Below are 17656 nucleotides of genomic sequence, written 5' to 3'. Positions count from 1 at the left end.
TGTTTCTCTAGAGAATTCTGTCTAGCACGTACTGGCAATGAGGTAGAAATATAATAGCAGGGAATAAGGAACAGTTTCATATTTGGTATATATTTATTGATAGGCTTGTTAATATATAGAGAAATTGATTTAATTAGGAGAAATAGGATGGATGAGACTCTATGGAGATTCTGAAGGGTTATTCTGGGCATTTGAAAAGACTTCAGTTGGAGGCACTGTTTCTCTGCAGGCATTTTTTTAATGAAAAAAAATGGGTATAAAACATTGGCAATTCAAAATATTTCACCTATACAATTTGGAGACTCTAATTACGCCAATCTCGTGTGACCATCAACAATATTCATTGCCAGATTTTCCATCAGCGTACATAGAAATGCAATGTTACCTAAATGATGTCTCCCCTTTCATCCTTCTGGCTCCTGTCAACCACTATCAAACTTTTATCACTACATAGTGGCCTACTGTAGACATGTCCTATAAATCAGTCTATTTGTCTTTTTGTGGTTGGCTTACTTCCCATAGTATGATACGTTCAAGGTTCCATGGATAGGGTGTATCAGAGCTTCATTTCCTTGTCTGTGTGGTATTCTACTCATTGTACTGGTCTTTGTTTATCCACTCATCTGTGTATAGACACCTGGGCTGTTTTCATCCTTTGATTATTGTCCATGCTGCTATGAACATTGCCGTACACGGTTCTGGTGCTTTCAAGTCTTTTGGGTATGTGTCTAGAAGTGAGTTCCTGGGCCATATGGTGATTTTATGAATTACCTTTTTGAGGAATTAGCAAACTGTTTTCCCAGGGATACTGCCATTCTCCTGTGAAAGCACTGGTGTTGGGAATAGTTTGGCAGTCATTGGAGAGAACTGGCTGATATCACATCACATGTGTTGGCACGCCAGCTGTGGCCCCTAGTACCTTGGTGACTCGGGAAGTTACTTCATTGCAACATTAGTACTCACCTCATGTAGGGGACAAAAATGTAGATAAAGACAGTTCAGTGCCTGGTGCAGAGTAGGTATGCAATTAAAACTCATTTGCTGGTTCTGTCTTGCACCCTTTTGCAGAACTATTCTTTATTAAGGTAAGGATGGATGGATCAAGAGATTTATCCCTTTTGTAATTGTGGTAAATGTTGGTATGATATGACATTTGCTATTTCAGTATGTTTTCCATATAAAGTTTATATCATATTGGGTAACCATCACCATTTCCCTTTTCCAAGATTTCCCATCACCGTTTAACAGAAGCTCAGTGGCAATTTCCCCAATTTCCCCTGCTTCTCTCATGCACCCCAACTAACCACAGAGAAACCTTGGTTTCTATGCATTCTCTTGCTTCTGAGATTTCATTCAAGAAAGATTATACAATGTCATTTTTCTTCTGATTTATTTCATTCTACATAATGTTTTCATTCATTGGTATTGTCGCATGGATCAGAACTTCATTTCTCTTTGTGTGGAATAATATTGCAGTGCACATATGCACCAGATTTTATTCATCGACTTATATGTTCATGGGCACTTAGCTTGTTTCAACTTTGACTATTTGTGAGTAATCCTGCAGTGAGCGTTGGTGTATAAATATCTGTTTGAATTTCTTCTTTCAAGTTATTTGGGTAAATACCTAGATATGGAATTCCTGAGATATAGGAGGTTCATTTTCATTATATTGGGCAAGAATTATAAGAGAGGAATGGGGAATGAAGATTGATGAGTAGATTAGGTAAATAATAGGCAGAAAGTTGATAGAGATTTATATAGACCTTTCTGATTCTCTCTCTCTCTCTCTCTCTCTCTCTCTCTCTCTCTCTCTCTCTCTCTCTCTCTCTCTCCCTCTCTCTCACACACACACACACACACACACACACACACACACACACACATGGCAGTGGCTACTTGTAGTAGAACTAGTTTAGTTGTGTGTGAGTGCTGGAACAGCATACTGGTGATGGGGCTACTGCGTAAATGTACCTGGATGGTTTAGTGACACTTGGGTAGTGCTTCTTTATCAGTATATTTGTCTTTCTTACAACTTTTGCTTCCTAATTCTGCATTTGACCATTGCCATTTATTTGATAAATCCAAATTTCTGTCTCATCTCACCAACCGTGATTCATAGGTAGCCTGACAACAGGTCAGGCATCTTACTGTCATCAGGGTACTTCACGGTGGTTTTAACTCATGCCACCTCTGTGTACAACTGTCCTGCAATATCCCCATAGTTGTGCTGATGTTTTAGCCTATTGTTGCAGCCACTGTATCAACCCATCTTATTGCGATCTTCCCCTTCTTGACTTCCCTGCTGCTTCACAAAGCATGAGGTCCCTTTCCAGGGATCGATATCTCCTGATAACATGTCAAAGTGCACGAGGAAGTCTGGCCTTCCCCTTTGCCAAGGAGCATCCTGGTTGCTCTTCTTCCAGGATGGATTTGTTCGTTCTTTTGCCCATCCATGGCTCTTTCAGTATTCTTCATCAACAGCGTAGCAAATGCATCCATTCTCTAGCCTTTCTGGTTTAGAGTCCAATCTTCACATGCATTTTGAGATCATTGAAAGTACCGTGGCTTTGCTCAGGCACATTTAGCACTCAAAGTGATGTCTTTGCTCTCCCACACTTAAAACCAGTGGTTCTCAACCTGTGGGTCATGACCCCTGTGGGGGTCTAACAACCCTTTCACAGGGGTTGCCTAAGACCATTAGAAAACACATATTCCCGATGGTCTTAGGAACCCAGTCACTGCTCCTCTATCCATCTCCAGGCAGGTCCTCCCACATGCAGATACACCCCAGACAAGTACCCGGCATGAAGACTGTTACCCATGCTACACCATGCTTCAAGACAAAATTTCATTGATTTGTCATTGGAAATAAATATTTCTGATTGGTTTGGCGGGATCATATCAGGTGAAATTCCCACACTGTGTCTCTGGTGTTGTCCCCTGTAGGGCTGTGGATAAGTGAGGGAAGTCATGTCTTATAGTGGGGCCGGCCAAGTGGTCCCCTCTTTGGACTGGCTGCTCTAATCGGGAACATCGTCCTCAAGGCCTGGTGGGCCAGGATGTGCTCCACTCTGTCCTCCTCCCCCTTCATCTGCTCCTGTGTGCTCCAATCAGAAAAATAATGGTTGGAAACTGATTGTGGTAGCAATTGTACAGTCTGCTTGACAGGATTGAAATATGGACTGGCACATTATATATATTAAATGCCAACTAACTCCCTCAATGCATGAATACTTTCTTCTATTAAATTGGCATTCTATGATGCTCACCCTCCCGACACAACCGCTGAAGACAAAGCGTGTGAACAAGCAAATGTGGTGAAGAAAGCTGATGGTGCCCGGCTATCAAAAGATATAGTGCCTGGGGTCTTAAAGGCTTGAAGATAAACAAGCGGCCATCTAGCTCAGAAGCAAAGCCTACATGGAAGACACACCAGCCTGTGTGATCAAGTGGTTCTGAAGGGATCAGTTATCAGGCATCAAAGAACAAAAAATCACATCATTGGGTGCACACCTACATGATACGATCGCTGAGGACAAACGGGTACATAAGCAGATGTGGTGAAGAAAGCTGATGGTGCCCGGCTATCAAAAGATATAGCATCTGGGGTCTTAAAGGCTTGAAGGTAAACAAGCGGCCCTCTAGCTCAGAAGCAACAAAGCCCACATGGAAGAAGTGCACCAGCCTGTGTGATCACGAGGTGTTGAAGGGATCAGGTATAAGGCATCATCAGAAAAAAATATCTTACCATAGTGAATGAAGGGGGAAGTGCAGAGCAGAGACCCAAAGCCCATTTGTCGGCCACTGGAGATCCCCTTGCAGAGGGGTCTAGGGGAGGAGATGAGTCAGTCAGGGTGCGATGCAGCACCAATGAAGAATACAGCTTTCCTCCAATTCTTAAATGCTCCCTCCATCCCCTCCCACCCCCCAACTATCATGATCCGAATTCTACTTTGCAAGTCTGGATAGAGCAGAGGATGTACACTGGTGCAGATAGGAGCTGGAGGCACAGGGAATCCAGGGTGGATGATACTTTCAGGACCAGGGGTGTGAGTGGCAATACTGTGAGGGTAGAGGGAGAGTTGGTTGGAAAAAGGGATCTACATGTGACCCCTCCCTGGGGGACGGACAACAGAAAAGGAGGTGAAGGGAGACGTGAAACAGGGCAATATATGACAAAATAATAATTTATAAATTATCAAGGGCTCATAAGGGAGGGGGAGCGGGGAGGGAGGAGGAAAAAAAAAAGAGGACCAAATGCAAAGGGCTTAAGTGGAGATCAAATGCCTTGAAAATGATGAGGGCAAAGAATGTACAGATGTGCTTTATACAATTGATGTTTGTATGGATTGTGATAAGAGTTGTATGAGTCCCTAATAAAATGTTTAAAAAATTAATAAATGCCAACTATAGAAAGGGGGGATGTAAAAATAAAAGAAATTTGTATGTGAAATTTATGTACTTTTCATTTAAAATTAACTATTGGAATATTTTCCTGGTTCATATTTTGATAAACAAAATTGATTTGCTTTAAAAAAAACAAACAAGTCTTCCTTCAATCCAATTGCCGTGCTCTCTTTATAGACCAGCTACTCGGAAGATGTGCTCAGCACAGAGATGGAATTAGTATAGTGGAGGGATAAAACCCTGCTGCACCAATGTCCTGATTTTCAGCCATGCTGCATACCCTTGTTTTCCTTGCATGTCTGGCTGTGCCCGTGGACAGGTCCTGCATGTGCGTCCTGAAGTGTTCCGGACTGCCGGACTTGGATGTTATGGAGCGCATGCAAGGAGGTGGAGTATTAGTCTGAATCAACAGAACTCGAGTGTGCCTGTTCAAAGATCGGGAAGAGAACAAGAAGATTAACGTATAAAACTATAAACATGTATCATTGACAATTGTCTCAAAGGGGAACTGCATGGGATTTTGTTTGGTAGCTCTTTTATTACAAGTATTTTAAACGAAAACCTTTCAACACACACCTATGTGCCAGGCTTTGTTGAAAGCACTGCATCAATATTGCCTCACTAACCCTCATCACAGTGCTGTCCTATGGATGCTGTGACTGCCAGCATTTGATGCAGAAGGGAGCCCAGTCACGGGAGATAGTCCACTCGCCCCAGTCACTCAGCTGGGTTTGAACCTGGCCCTCTTGATGCCGGAGTTGAATTTTGTGAAGATGCAGGTTACATCTGGGTGGCCCGAGGACAGCCTTCTTTCTCCACTGACTCTTTAGAAGACTACAAAGACTCATGAGGAAAATGATTTGAAAAGTTCAAATACAATCCTTTTTGAAAGCACATACTTTGTTTCTGCTATGAATTTTGAAGACCATCCTTAAAAAATAAAATGGGCTAATGATATTGTTTAAGAAAAAAATAAAACTGTTTTTATCTTAGCCTCATTGTTTTCAAGTTTTTATTTTTAAAATAACATTGGCGTTTGGAAGGGGTGCCTGGAGTGAGGTCTAGACACCTTCATTGGCTCACTTGTTATTGGGCGTAGCTCGTAAGGCTTGGCTTGTCCTATATTTCATTTGATTCTCTCTGGAATGATCCCATTTAACTACTTTAAAGATCTATTTTTACAGTTCTTAATCAGAGTTATGAGTGCTTGATTGCTGACAATAATTCCCCAACCCCCTTTTAAAAAGCTTCAGAATAGATCCACATGTAACTTTTCCAACACTTCTAAGAGCACAGAGTAAAGCACTTCCTCATTAAATACAAACTTTTGTTTGCGCTGCACCATGTCAACGCTTTGCATACACCTTGATGCAAAGGGGACTTTATTTTGCAGCCTATTTAAAACAAAACAATCGACCAACCAACCAAAAAACCAACACAAAAAATTAAGACCTGAAATTAATTGCTAAAAATCCAGCAAAGAGATTATTTCCTTCAACAAAACAAGCTTCAAAAAGTATGCACAATATGTTATTGGTTTTGTTTTAATTATGCTGAAACCAAACTTTTATTGTCTAAAATAAAACTAAGTTGCAGATACACAAAGAGCAGGCAGATATTTAATATCCCAAAGACATAGTGTTAGAGGCACTTAATGGCAATATTTGGGGCAATTTTAAAAGTTAAAACTGGCATTAATGAGAACAATGTACTACTGTAAATATTACTATATTTAAAATGACTCAAAAGAAAAATGAAAACCACCTTTACACCACATTTCCACACATTGTTCTGAAGATACTAAATCATTCTCTGTTGATTTTCTTTTGCTTTAAAATAAGCTACCTTGAAACCAGTCTAAAATGTATTGCTTCTGGATAAGTTATAAACATTTACACTTGCAAAAATGGTTTGCAATGGGCCCTTGGCCTCAGTGGAAACATGTGAGAAACTATTGTTTATTTTCATATTCTCTGACTGGCTTCCTACAGTCTTGTAAAAGTAGAAGTGCCCTCAAAATATCAGACATTTAGGATCAGATTTAATTATTTGCTATAAGCATGAATCTGTTATTGATAGCGTTCCAGGGTTAACAACTTCCGTGTGTGTGTGTGTGTGTGTGTGTGTGTGTGTGTTAGGGATCAAGTTAATTTGGGATAGAGACACTTTTCTTTTTTAAAAGCTCTGAGATCTGTGAGTATGTGTGACAAGGTAGGTGGTGTGGTGCACAGGTGTGTGGTTTACTTACTGAGCCTGAAGTGAACAAGCGAGAGGTTAGCCTCTAACCAAGACACAGAGGGTTGGAAGGAAGGGTGAGGACTGACCTGTGGTTAAGTCTGTTAGAGACGATGCATGAAGTTGTCCTTTGGGAAGGTTCATAAAGGACTGCGGTCAGGTGGCTCCTTTGGTGCTATAAGACAAGCTGTCCGATTCCCAGCACGGATGGTGTTGCAGAGACAAAGGTATGGAAACTGAATCACTCCCCAGAGTCACATATTCTCAGTGTAGCCTTGTTATTTTTCTTGGAGAAGTTTTTCACAAAAGAATGTGTGAGGGGAAGGAGCTGTGTTTAAACATCAATACAGCATTCAATGAAAGAAAATGTATATGTGACTTTCCCCCCCCTTCCTAGTTTGGGGTAATAATTCCAAAAAGAAAAAAATGAAAAATTGAAATTAAACAATATTTTCCATTTAAAAAATAATATAAGGAATCAAAGCAATTATATATTTGAAAAAAGTATTTGTGCATGTGTTACAAATATTTTATTGTACAAATCAGACCATTTGGGAGCCCAGAGAGGGGACATTTACTATCTGGGACACAGTAAGTTAGCCCTGAAAACAGGGACTATGTCATTTAAGGCAGAAGCTTTGATCAATATTGGCATAATAATTCTTAAGAAATGAATATTTTAAAAAGGAATATAAAATCTGTAATTGTATATTTAATATTAAAGAGATTTCTTGTTGGGTATTTGACATTACTTTATTTGCAAACCAATAAGTTACTTTGTCACTATTTCAGAGATGCTGACAGAGACTTTAAGTCTCTGAATCAGAGACATGAGGATTTATAGTTCTTGGCACAGTCAGCACTATATTCATGTTGGTTTCATTTGTCCCTTGAACTACACAAGAACAACTCCTTACGGACCAGATGGATGACATGTATGCGGTGTGAGCCTCACTGCTGAGCTTCACACTGCGTTCAGTTGTGTGCTGAGGGTCACCCACTGTTTATATCACTGACTGACTGACGGACTCATCTCTTAAGTCAATAAACAAGCCTAAGAAATGACCCCATAAAAGCTGTTGCTCAGCTGAAGCAGGAACTGGTTAAGGCAGCTGCATCCTGGTCCGACCATCGCAAAGCAAGAGACCAGGGAATTCGAAAGGCAAGGCTCACAGACCCATTTATCCCTCCGCCCTTCATTCAATTAACCCCACATGTGTTTATTGGCTAATTTGGCAAAATAAACTACCTCAGTATCTGTAATGAAAAAAAAAAAAAAGCTGTTGCTTTCTTAGCCCACCTGGCAAGATGTATAGGAGATGGGGTTGCCGTGAGTTGGCTTAGACTTGATAACAGTTGCTTTTTTCCCCTCTCCTATTTATCAAAGAAAGTGACTCTCGGGGAGAGCCTCATGGAATTCAGAAGGGCCGCACCATGGCGACGTTAACGTTGTAAATTGACTTTTCTTCCAGTGGCTTAGAAACAAGCACAGGCTCCACAGAGCAAACTAATGAGTTTCTGCTTCATTTTATGTTGGCATCTATTTTCTTAACTCTTATGCAGTGACATATTCATTTGCAGATAAACTAACAAATGCACTAAGGGTTGTTCACTATTATCAAACACCAGAAGTATTGACTTGTTTATGTCGTAAGGCCTAAAAGATATATACTTCCCAATTTCTTTATGAGGGTTATACCAAGAAATGAGAAATTCTTGAATTAAAGAAAGAGATTTGCTAATGTGTCAGCCTAACTATTGTGATGGTAATATTAAATCTACAAATGCACATTTTATACTCCTTTTTAAAATATTCATTTCTTAATTATGATGACAGGTATCTGGGGAAGCCATTGTGGGGGTGTCGCTAAGAATGATCCTAATCAAATCACCCCCTCAGCCCCAGGAAACTCTCTGTACTAGTGGACTGGTAAAATCTATCTTTCAGTATATGTTGAATGTAGTAGAAGTTAGGAAATTTCTCTTCACTAAAACTTTCACGCCTTTCCATAGCAATGAAAATTTATTAGTCCTTTGGGGTTGTTTATAGTGGGGTTTTCTTGTTGTTGACTGTACGCTGTAGTCAGTGTTAGAGCTTGGTTAGTTTTTCATTTCCTTTGGCACAGCACATGACAGGTCCTTCTACAAGTCTGAGGGCCTGCGGGCTGCAGTGCCACAGAACCGTGGCTGGAGGTGGGGATTTTGTCTAAGGCAAGACTTCTTAACATTTCCCCCTCTTGCAACCCCTTTCACCAAAGAAATATTTTATTCGGCCCTGTCTATAGAATCACATAAAATAGGTATACAAATAAAACATTTATGGATAATGAGTCTTAAAGAATTTTATGTCCCAAGTCGATCACTGAGGACAGAGTGGGTGCATAAGCAAAAGTGGTGAAGAAAGCTGAAGGTGCCCAGCTATCAAATGATATAGCATCTGGAGTCTACAAGGTTTGAAGATAAACAGGCAGTTACCTAGTTAAGAAACAGCAAAGCCCACAAGGAAGAAGCACACCAGCCTACCCTGACATGAACGCTGAAGACAAAGCGGATGCATAGACAAATGTGATAAAGAAAGCTGACGGTGCCTAGCTGTTGATATATATAGAATCTGGGATCCTATAGGCTAGAAGATAAACAAGAGGCCATCTAACTGAGAAACAAAAAAACCCACATGGAAAAAGCACACCAGCCTGTGAGATCACAAGGCATCAAAGGGATCAGGTATCAGGCATCAAAAAAAAAAAAAGAAAGAAAGAAAGAAAATCATAGCATTGTGAATGAGGGGAATGCAGAGTGGGGACCCAGGACCCATCTGTGGGAAATTGGACATCTCCTTGCAGAAGGACTGTGGGGAGGAGATGAGCCAGTCAGGGTGCAGTGTAGCAATGATGAAATATACAATTTTCCTCTAGTTCTTGAATGCTTCCTCCCCCACACTATCATGATCCCAATTATACCTTACATATACAGCTGGACTGGAGGATGTACATTGGCACAGATAGGAACTGGAAATACAGGGAATCCAGGACAGATGGAGCCCTCAGGACCAGTGGTGAGAATGGTGATACCAGGAGGGTGGAGGGAAGATGGGGTAGAAAGGGGGAACAGATTACAAGGTCTACATATAACCTCCTCCCTGAGGGACGGACAGCGAAGAAGTGGGTGAAGGAGACATCGGATGGTGTAAGATATGACAAAATAATAATAATTTATAAATTATCAAGGGTTTAGGGGGAAGGGGGGATCAGGGAGGGAGGGGGAAAATGAGGAGCTGATACCAAGGGCTCAAGTAGAAAGCAGGTGTTTTAAGAATGATGATGGCAACAAATGTACAAATGTGCTTGACATCATTGATGTATGTATAGACTGTGATGAGTTGTATGAGCCCCTAATAAAACGATGAAAAAAATAGAATTCTATTTTAAGTTCATTTTAAAACAATTCTTTGATATAGTAGAGCCCTGATGGTGTAGTGGTTATGAGTTGGACTGCCATCCTCGTGGTGGGCAGTTCAAACCCCCCAGTAGCTCCTCAGACAAAGACGGGGGCTTTCTATTCCCTCAACAGTCACAGTCTAGGAAACCCACAGGGGATCGCTGCGAGTCACCATGGACTCATGGCAGTGAGTTTGGTTTTTGGTTTGGGTTAATTTCCAAATAATTTGATCGCTTATCAAAGACGAAAGCAAATTTGGATACTACTGAGATGGACGCGCTCGATAGTTTTAAGTGAAGAATGAGAGTCTTGATGGAATATTTGCTGCTGCAAGATGTAGAGCACGTTCAACAGTTTCAAAGGTGATCGATACTTTGGTTTCATAATCACCGATGCTGAGAATGCCACTTTGCATAAGTACATAGAACAAAGTATCAGAAGCATATCGTTCTTAGGTGCCCTGGAGTTAGACTGGTTGAACTTATGCTGCTCCTAGCCGCCCTCTGAACAACAGAGGGAAAGCACCGCCTCGTTCGGCACCATCCTCACAACTGCCGGGTTTGAATAGTTTCTGGTAGCCATGGTGTCACCCCGCTCCTGGAACGCCTTACTCTTTCTTGCTGTCCCTTTCCTTGACCAAGAATGATGCACCTCTCCCAGTGTGGTTTTCCTGATAACATTTCCCGAACACGTGAGCTGAAGTCTCAACCATCCTTGCCTCTATATTCTGGCTGTCGTTCTCCTGAGACCAGTCTGCTTGTCCTGTGGGCAGTCCATGCTACTTTCAATAGTCTTCACCAACACCATAGTTCAAATGCATCCACTATATGTCAGGTCATTTCAGAAATTGTTGAAAATTCTGTCCAAATCCCAAGCCAAAATTCATTTAACAATTTTTAAAGGAAATTTAAGTGTTAAACCTATGTTGCAAATTCTTTTAGAACTTTAAAAATATATATATTTTTACCAACCTTAGATTCACATACCCTACAATGTAGGGTTTAATGTAAGATGTCTGGCTTTTTAAATTTTGAGTGTGATTTGTGAATCCAATTTAGTTTTTTGGAATTAAAATGTGAAGGGAAGTATTTCTGAAAGTATGTTTCCAGGCACTTCCAATGATCCTATATAACTCTTAGAATTAAATTTGGGGTAAGATAATTTTCAATTATGAAATCATCTGTAGCTATCAACCTTTCTAAGCAACTATTTTCCACCAACATCTTCCATATGTTAACGTTTTGAAGTAAAACTTTCAATTTTATCTTTTAACATAAATATGTTACAATTTTTCCTTGAAGTGACACGTTTAAATCATTGAGGTTAAAAAATGACAAATATGTTTGGAATCCATGTCATTATGAACAAAAAAAGTTAACAAAACCATACTTCTGTTCAGTCAAAAATATAACAACTTCATCTTTCAATTCCAATAATCTGTTTAAATTTAGCCCTCTTGAGAGCCACCCTACCTCTGCATGTAGTAATAAATTTTAAAAATCAGATCCCATGTCTTTTTGCAAATGTTTGAAAACTAGTGACTATCAAGGGCATGGCCTTCACTGTCATAATTTTGATAGTATTTTAAAGCACAAAGTCTAATTCTGGTTAATTTTTTTGGCTATGAGTGCCTCCTGTCGGAGCAGGCAATGGATAAAAGGGATGTCTTCATTGCCACCAGCTCTACCTTTTGCTACAAATTGAACATTCTCACCTATCGTTGCTCCAGAAAGTTCAGTACAGATGCCAATGCAATTTTTCCACTGTAAACTTTCATTTGTGAAAAAGGCATTGAGTTTAAGAAATCTAGCTTGTGTGCCCTTCCAGAAGGTGGCAAAACAATAATTCTTCACATATACTTCTTTCACAAACAAATCTTAAAGTAACAGCTGCCATTTAGAAATAAAAATTGTTTCATCTAACTGAACTGAAAAATGTGCACCCCGCCCCCCAAACACCTGGTAATAATCTACTGGAATTGGTCATTACTAATTTCAAAAATTCTTTTGGCAAAAGTATATTTTTATTGAAAAATTGTATTAATTCCACCCCTCTCCCAGGAACTATTTCTGACATTTTAATAGCAGCAGGTAACATGAAATCTTTATTATATTGTGTTTTTAGTTTGGGCAATTAATGAAATTTCAAAAGATGAAAGTAAATGCTTTTTGTTTACATTCCTTTTGCTTATTGCAGTATGCTGCATTTGTGGTATGAAGATATCATTTTGGTTTGGCTGGTTTTATGAAGTACATCCATACTGCAAAATGATTTGGCATATTCTTTTTCTCTTGTCAATTTAAGTGTTGCAACTCAGGAGCAAAAACTCAGAGACATTGTCAGCAGTATTTTTGCCCCTTCTGTCTAAATCTAGCCACCTTTCCAAACGGAATAAAATTTTGTCCTAAAATAAAAATAAATATTGCTAATAATTTCTCAGATAAACACTAGCTTTAGTTCTTGAAATTCTAGTTGTTTGTAATTAATTTTAAGACATAATGTTCTCATTTAAAATATTTATAAGAAATATTAATTTAGGATTTTTGTCTTTATTAGCTTGAATTAAAACAACAGAAAAGTTGGTGAAGGGAGACAGTGCAGGATATGGCAAAATAATAATTTATAAATTATCAAGGGTTCATGAGGGAAGGGGTAGTGGGGAGGGAGGGGAAAAATGAGGAGCTGATGCCAGGGGCTTAAGTGGAGAGCAAATGTTTTGAGAATGATGAGGGCAGAGAATGTACAAATGTGCTTTACACAATTGACGTATGTGTGGATTGTGATAAGAGTTGTATGAGCCCCTAATAAAATGATATTTAAAAAAAGAGTTACAGTTGGCTGTCGGTGTCTGTGGTTCGCAGTTGGGTGTGAAAATAAATGAATAGATAGATAGATATATAGATAGATAAAATAAATGTTTCTGTAAAAAAAGAGGGGATAACCGCAATTTTTAAAAAATAAAAATTTTTAACAATCAATCCAAAAATACAGTAATTTGATACTTACTTGCTTAGGAATATTGTTAGAAAATATTGCCTTTATTTACAGTAATCAAAGTATTTTATTTCTGTTGGAGTGAAAACTTCCTATGTATCGTAGTAAATGCACTGTAATTCACCTCAGATAATAGTCTTGAACTTAAGCCGAGGTATTTCAGGCAGCAGTAATCGGCATGGAGTAGCTGATGTAGCTGATGACCTGTGCAGGTCACACACAGTGTGCATGCCGTGTGTTCAGAACCAACTCCAAGAAATGATTAATCTAGTTTCTGTCTCTACAGATTTACCTATCTTAGATTTCAAATAAGAAAAGACAAAACAAAACAGAAGGAGAAAAACCCAAACCATAAAACCCTATCGACAATAACAAACTAAAACAGAGAAAACCTTTATCAAAAAGATAACAGAAAATAACAAGCAAATAAACAAAAACAGGACATATCCAAAATGTCTCAAAAGGGAGACCAAATGACACGGTGTTAAAAGTGAGTCTGTCTACCTGTGCGTTAGTCCACTTCCCAAAGAACTCTGATGGAGAGCAAGGTAATTCACTGCCCTGGTCAAAGGTCAGAGGAGAGTCACCAGAGGCTTCCCCGTGGGGACCCTGACAAGTATATTTTGAGCTTTCATTGACCTCTGTAGCCTTAAACCACAGGGTCCTTAGAAGTCAAGCACTGACACCATTCCCTTCTGTGGTCTTGGATTTTATTATTGATAACTCTTGGATCACACTGGCTGGCGGACTTCTTCTGTGTGGGTTTAGCTGTCCCTAACTAAATGGCTGCTTCCTTTAAGACAAACCTTTCAGACTCCGGGCACTGTTCCTTTGAGGGTCAAGCAGAATTTTTAGGAGCCCTATCTTCACTAGTCCCTGCATGAGGGCCACATTGGAGTAATTGTTCTTAGTTCAGAGCTACGATTAAGACTGAGCTCAAAATTCATTCATTCACCTCTTGTTTATATATCTGTCCTTGGTCCACTTTAGAAACATCATTATCATTTTATCAAGGAATATTATAAATCATTCCCACATGGCACACAATAATTCTATTGATAGTACCATTATAACCAGTCATGCAATTTAAAATACTGTTTAGAAAAGGGAAATATACATGAATAAGACAATATTTTAGACCAAAATACATGGATTGTTGGCCTATACAAATCAAAAACTCAAGTAACGGGGCACTAATTGTGCAAACAATAAAATTTGGAGATTGGGCAAAACTTTCCATTGTGCTCCTTCACAAAGGCACAGAGGTGACTGCTAGACTACAGACGACATGTGTGCAAGACTTTTTAAATGTTGAAGAGCAAGCTGGCTGTCACGTTGAGGTCTAAAGTGCTCCTGACTGAAGCCAGGGTATTTTCAGTGGCCTCATGTACATATGAAATTTGAACACTGAATAAAGTAGGCCAAAGAAGAATGAATGCATTTGAGTCATAGTGCTGGTGATGAGTATTGGAAATACCAAGGAATGCCAAAAGAACAAACAGATCTATCTCAGAAGAAGTGAAACCAGAAACTCTTTAGACAAAAGGATGGTGAGGAAAAGGACATCATGTTTGTCAGAGAAACATACAACTTTCCTCTAGTTCTTGAATGCTTCCTGTCCCCTCCACTAGCATGATCCCAATTCTACCTTACAAATCCAGCCAGACCAGAGGATGTACACTGGTACAGATAGGAACTGGAAACACAGGGAATCCAGGACGGATGATCCCTTCAGGACCAGCGCTGAGAGTGGTGGAGGGTGCAGCAGAAGGGGGTAACCGACTACAAGGATCTATATATAACCCCCTCCTGGTGGATGGACAACAGAAAAGTGGGTGAAGGGAGACGGACAGTGTAAGACGTGACAAAATAATATAATTTATAAATTTTCCAGGGTTTATGAGGAAGGGGTTAATGGGGAAGGAGGGTGAGAAATGAGGAGCTGATACCAAGGACTCAAGTAGAAAGCAAATGTTTTGAAAACGACGAGAGCAACAAATATACAAACGTGTTTGACACAATGGGTGTTTAATAAGAGTTGTATTAAAAAGGATTTTTTTTAAAGAGGCTCTCAACAAGATCAAATGACATAGTGGCTGCAGCAATGAGCTCAAACATGACAGTTGACATCCTGATGAGGTCGAGGTGGGGAAATCATCGCCATTAACCAGATTACATCCCCAGCCCATTTTAATAAATATTTTGGATGATACACAGTTATGGCCATTGCTTCTGTATTGTCTGCGGCTGCTTTTGTCCTGCAACAATGGAGCTAAGTAGTTATAACCAAGGCTCCGGAGTCCTCAAGGGCTCCATCCCAACTGTCTGTCCTAAGAATCCATCTACTAGACAGTCCACCTCTCACTGAGTCTGGATCTGGCTCCCCTGCATCCCCTGCAGAGCTCCGTGCGCAGGAAGTGCTCCTGGGTGAAGAGCGATAGGCATCTTCGTGCTTACAAAATGTTAATCAAAGAGAACTGATAAACATATTCTTGCAAATGCTTGCTAGTGAATGAGCGCCATGTATTTGCATTACGTTAGCAGAAGTAGCCTGTTTTTTAAACCAAGCATGACTCAAAGAGGGATAAACAATGGTGTGCCTTTGGTGGGAGCAGTGGTTCTCCACCTTCCTCATGCCGCGACCCTTTCATACAATTCCTCAGATTGTGGTGACCTCCCAACCATAAAATTATTTTGTTGCTACTTCATAACTGTAATTTTGCTACCATTATGAATTGGGCAACCCCTTTGAAAGGGTTGTTCCATCCCCAAAGGAGTCACGACCCACAGGTTGAGAACTGCCGGGTGGGAGGCTTCACCAGAAGCCTTATCTAACCCCCTTCTCCAGTCTCATCTCTTCCTTTCTGCTTTTGAAACCTGTACATGACACGCAAATTAACCTTCCTTAGCTTGATCAATCTGGGCCAGTAACAGCTCTACCTACCAGTCCGGTCAAGGAGTTTAATCCTGGAGGACCTTCAGATGTGCTAGAATCAACTGGCCTCTCGCTTGCGCTCAGTATCTGTGAGTGCGTCACACTATGCCGCATATGATATACGCTTATCAAAACACAGCAGTCCCTAAACATAGGCCGGCTCATGTCACTGGGGATCAACTGGAGGACAGCAGTGACTCCCACTTCTGGACAGGAAATGGGCTATGTTGAGCTCAGTGCCCAGGAGGGCTATTGTTTCTCTGGTGTGATTTCTTTCTTTCTTTTTTAAAAATTTTTTTACATAGATGGAGACATTAGAAAGTAACATAGAGATGCCACTCATCCACTCCTCGGATGCTTTGCATGCCCTGTTAGGTTGCTGTTCACGTGTTCCAGCAGGGCTCACTACTAAGGAGGGGGTCAGAATCGAACCCTCTGTGTCATATCAAAAAAGCCTTCACTACCATCGGGTTCATGCTGCCTCGCAGCGAGCCCCTGGGCATTTCTGAGATGGCGACTGTAAGAACAGAAAGCTGGCAACCAAGCCCACATGGAAGAAGCACACCAGCCTGTACGATCATGACGTGTCGTTGGGATCAGGTACCAGGCATCCATAAACCCAGAACAAATAATCATATTGATGTGAATGAGGGGGAGGACGGAGTGGAGACCCAAAGCCAATCTTTAGTCAATTGGACATCCCCTCACAGAAGGGTCACAAGGAAGAGACAAGCGAGCCAGGGTGCAGCATAGCACCGATGAAACATGCAACTCTCCTCTGGTTCACGGGTGTCAAACTGGCGGCCCATGGGCCACATGTGGCCCCCGAGGTAATTTCTTGTGACCCGCGATGCTCTGAAACAAAATGAAAATAGAAAAAAAATGTTATGAAGAAAATAGCACTTAGGGGAGATCGAGTTAATACCGTCTACACAATTCCCTCGTTAACCCTTTAACTACTGAAGACGAGTATACACGTGGCCCAGTGCCTTTCCCTGGGGCCTGGGGACATGTTTAAATGCGCTGATTCGGTTCTGGCGATGTTTGGAAGTGATATGTCTGCCATTCTCAGTGTCACGTCATGTAAACAGACCCCAATAGTGGAAAGGTTAGAAAGAGCACTCTGGGCTGTGCTGTTATGAATCATACCCAGCGGCAGCGCTGGTTAACATGTTTAGAGGGAAGCCATTGTGATGGTGGGTCACATTTGTCAGCTGTCCAACATTTTGTGCTTTTTATTATTTACTTTGTTATATTTTCCGGCCACAGCATGAGAGGTAAGTGAAAACTAGTAGGAGGAAAGCACTGGCAAGTTTCGGGTAAAAAAGAATAATTTTAGTTTTATAAATACATTAAATAAAATAAGTGTTTAAATAAAAGCAATTATATAGTGGTTTAATTATCCTGTCCATATTCCTGAATCTTCACTTCAAAATATCAATTAACAAAATTTGTAAATGTGATGTGACCCGCGTGACTCTTGCCTGTTGCACCCAATGGCCCACGCTGTAATTGAGTTTGACACCCTGCTCTAGTTCTTTAATGCTTCATTCCCCCCTCCCGCCCCCTCTCCAACTATCATGACCCAATTCTCCCTTAAAAATCTGGCTAGACCAGAGCATGTACACTGGTACAGATAAGAGC

This window comes from Tenrec ecaudatus, chromosome 15, assembly GCF_050624435.1.
Source record: "Tenrec ecaudatus isolate mTenEca1 chromosome 15, mTenEca1.hap1, whole genome shotgun sequence".
Taxonomy (NCBI): domain Eukaryota; kingdom Metazoa; phylum Chordata; class Mammalia; order Afrosoricida; family Tenrecidae; genus Tenrec; species Tenrec ecaudatus.
This window is presented reverse-complemented; position numbering follows the sequence as displayed.